Here is a 3,864-nt window from a genome sequence, read left to right on the forward strand (position 1 = left end):
CTATCCCATTTCCAAGTAAGAAACTGTCTTATTTCTAGGTGGGAGCCAGATATGTGAGCTCTCTCTGCCCCAGGGGTGGGTACCTGAACCCTGAATAAATGACACAGAATGCAGGGACTGATGGAGAGTAACTTGACAGAAACCACAGTGACAGCAGCAGTAGCAGTGGTACAAGGACCCAGAGGTAGGGCATTATAAGCTAGGCCCTCCTAGCTGCTCTCTTGTTTCCAGTCCTTTCCCCAAGCCTGGCCCTCCAGTCCCATGCCCACAGATGAGCTCCCAACAACCCTTCAATAAATTCCCTTTTTGCTTATGATCACCAGAGCTGATTTCTATGGCTGCAGTCCAGATCTCTGACTATTTTTCCTTCTCTCTCCTTCCAAACAGAACTGTACCTCCCATCTATACTCCCATAGCACTTAAATATACTTTGTAATTATTCTAATTATTGTTATACTAAGTGATCTATAGCTATTGGTTCTTCTGCAAATATAGGAGCTTCATGAGAGAAGCAGTCCTGAGTCAGTTCTGTTTGTATCCCATGTCTGGCATGGTACCTGGTAGGTATAAGCTGCATAAACACATGCTGGACTGAACTTACACTTTGAAATTACATTAATTATTTCATGCATATGAAGTAATGTCATTTGTAATTTTAACAAAAGCATAACTCAGGTTACCAAACACAATGCTGTAAACCTCAAAAATCCTCTTGGGAGGTCATATATTTATTCTCCAATAAATAATACTCACCATTACTACAGGCACCATGTATTGAGTGGGTGCCACCAGGACTGGATTGGGACTCAGGTTTGCATGATTATGAAGCCCACATTCTTTCCACATACCACACTGCTTCTAACTATTTAGAAGTATTTCTTTAGCAAAGAAATACCACGTGCAAGGCACTGTTTTTAGAATGAACATGTTTGTGCATGTCTTTAAGTATGGAAAATCTTTTATCTTTAAAGGAAGTATCAAGTTTCTGGAAAGAGCCAGGTTTCTGTACCCAGGGCATGGAAGGAGGCAAGCTGTCCTGAGGAGGGGCAAAGCTAGCCATAGAATATGAAGTGTGTATCCCGATCCCAGGGGAAATTGACTTCCCAGTGTAGCTCCTTAACTAGCAAGTCCTTGGAGTATAGTGTTCTGACTCTGCTTATAGTTCTGGAAGGTGTGTGTATGAGCATGTGCACGTGTGCATGTACACGTGTGCGTGTGCATGGTCTCATGCAGGGGACTGATTACTTCCCACTGCACCCCTAAGGGAACTCCCGGGATACACCCCTATGGGTACAGCATCACTATGTTCCTTGTCTCTCCTGGTAACCTTCTGAGCCTTGGGGGAGCACCCCACACAATACGAGGACTCGATCTGCAAACTGCTCAACCCAGAGCGGTGGCCTGGAAAGCAGGATGCTGGTGTGAAGTCTCTCTTCTAACATCAGTAGACCTGGCGGGGAGAGCTGCCCTCCCGTGATCTCTCTTCCCTTTGAGAAGTGGTGTGGTGGCCCTGACTCAGCTGGCTCTGACCATTTCTGATCCCACACCAGTCCTCCCCCTTCTCTGGTGCAGACTACCCTGGGGCACTACTTGAGTCCTGCTGCCTGGGACACCACAAAGCGGGAAGATCAGGCAAAGCACGCTGAGATGCAGGGACAGCATCAATCCCAAGACCCAAAAGGCACTCCAGTCATGTGCTTCCAGTTTTCCTTCATGAAGCAGGCCCTGAGGACTTCACAGCTCAGAGCCCCAGATGTTTATGCAGGAGACAAGCAGCACGTGTTTGCAGGGAGGATTTTCCGCCAGCTTTCATCATCTATCTCACAAATATTCAAAAGCAGCTACTGGGTAAGTAACACTGAGCTTGCTGTCACGGAGATGATAGACAGCGCACACAGCCTGCACATGGCGGTGCTCTGAGCCTCTGAACCAAGGACACCATCCTCGGAAGTTTGGTCTCCAGCCGTTACAAACAAGGACAACATAGAACGAGAAAAGGGAGTGAGTGTCTGGAGAGAGAAAGAGGCAGGGGGTGTTCACTCAGTGCCTATAATAATCCATGGATGAGCCATCAGGTACTTAGAGCCAGAGAGTTCAGAGTGGTTTTGAGTCCCCACTCTGAACCTTAGTAAGTATGTGGCCTTGGGAGAGTCACCTCACCTCTCTGAGCCTGTTTCTCTGTCTGGACTATGGTAAGGACTAATAAAATCAAGTGTGACAAGCTCCTGGCATATCATAAGAGCTCAATAATCATGCGTCCTTTTTTTCTCTTCTTTAATTAACACCTGTTGGCCAAATACTTTTATACACACTTATCCTAAGCAGTTATCCTACTTTTTATCCCCTTCTGCAGGAAGGTCCCAAAACAGTGACAGCTGCAACACCCACAGAGTGAGTCGTTCAAATCACATGCTCCCTGCTCACCCGAAATCGACAGCATCTTCTCATCTGCACATTAAACCAAACACATTCTTCTCCTTTTTGATGGCAGGGGCGGGGGGCTAAAGATGGCTTAATTTTTTACTTCTTCAGGATTGGTAGAAGAGTCTCCCCTTCTCACAGAGATATAGAATGAGTCAGAAGCGCACGTTGAGTATGAATCAGGTTCCCAGCCTGGTGGACACAGGGTACATCTGCTGAGTCCAACAGTAAACACACATCTTCCATAGCACTACATACCAACCCAGGGCAGGCTGCCTAAGGCCCTAAGAGATATCTCTGTTGATTTAAAAGTGTCCTGCTGAGCCCTGCTCTGTACAGGTCTTGGGGGCACTGAAATAAATGAGAAAAAGTCCCCATCCATCACTTAAATTGGGGAGAGAGACATATAACTAATTGCAACATGGCACTTAAAGTATTATCACAGAGGTATCTGAAGAGATAGATCACCCAACTCTGTTTTAGAAGAATCAGGGAAGGTTTGGAGATGCAGGTGGAGCATGGTAGGTGCAGCACATGTGCAGGCCCAGGAGCACACAGAGGACGTCCTGTGAGCAGCACGGTGCTGCCAGGCTGGAGCCAGAGTGAGTAAGGAGGAGAGACAGGGAATGAGGCCAGAAAAGGCCAGGGGAGCCAAAGGACCCCTAATGCCACAGTCAGGAATCTAGACTCCATCTTCAAGGTAGCAAAGAGATGCTCAGAGTTTTAATGAGAACCATTAATGCTCCACACTGACTCTTCCTAAGGCCAGTCTCTGTCCATGCTAAGAGCAGACTGCAAAGGGGAGAGAGGCGAGGGTAAGAGGACCACGAGACCAGCATCTGCTTCAGACAGGAAATGACGAGGCCAGAAACCAAGGCAGTGGCCATGAGGAGGCTCCTTCATGAAGAGGAATTAAAGGATGCGGAGGAATGTTTCTACATCAAAGAAAGGTGAATGGGAACATAGGGGGAGCAAGATGCAAATCCCATGCTGCCCTCACAGGGCCTGGGAGTCTGCAGCCAAAGGCATCCGAGAGGCAGCCGTGTTGTGGGGCTGCTGAGGCACACAGGGAACAGACAGCTGAAGCCCTGGGACAAGAGCCAGCTACAAATGCCTGCAACCCTTACTGAGGAGGGCTCTATAGGAGACCAGAGGCTATAATGAGGTACAAGACACAGAGACCTCCTGCTAGTCCTTGCAGTCTAGTTGGAGACCAGTGGCATCTAATGACATGAGGTGGCACAACACTAGTACAAACAGGAGAAGATCTCCTTCCCATGTGGCAGAGTAGCTTCCATCAGACCAATCTTCCTGTCTCAGTGTGGGCTGCTACAAAAATATCATAGACTAGATGACTTACACAACAGACATTTCCCTCTCACAGTTCTGGAGGCTGGGAAGTCCAAAATCAAGGTGCCAGGAGATGTGGTATCTGGTGAGGGC

Source organism: Cynocephalus volans, chromosome 11, assembly GCF_027409185.1.
Source record: "Cynocephalus volans isolate mCynVol1 chromosome 11, mCynVol1.pri, whole genome shotgun sequence".
In the NCBI taxonomy this organism is placed as follows: Eukaryota; Metazoa; Chordata; class Mammalia; order Dermoptera; family Cynocephalidae; genus Cynocephalus; species Cynocephalus volans.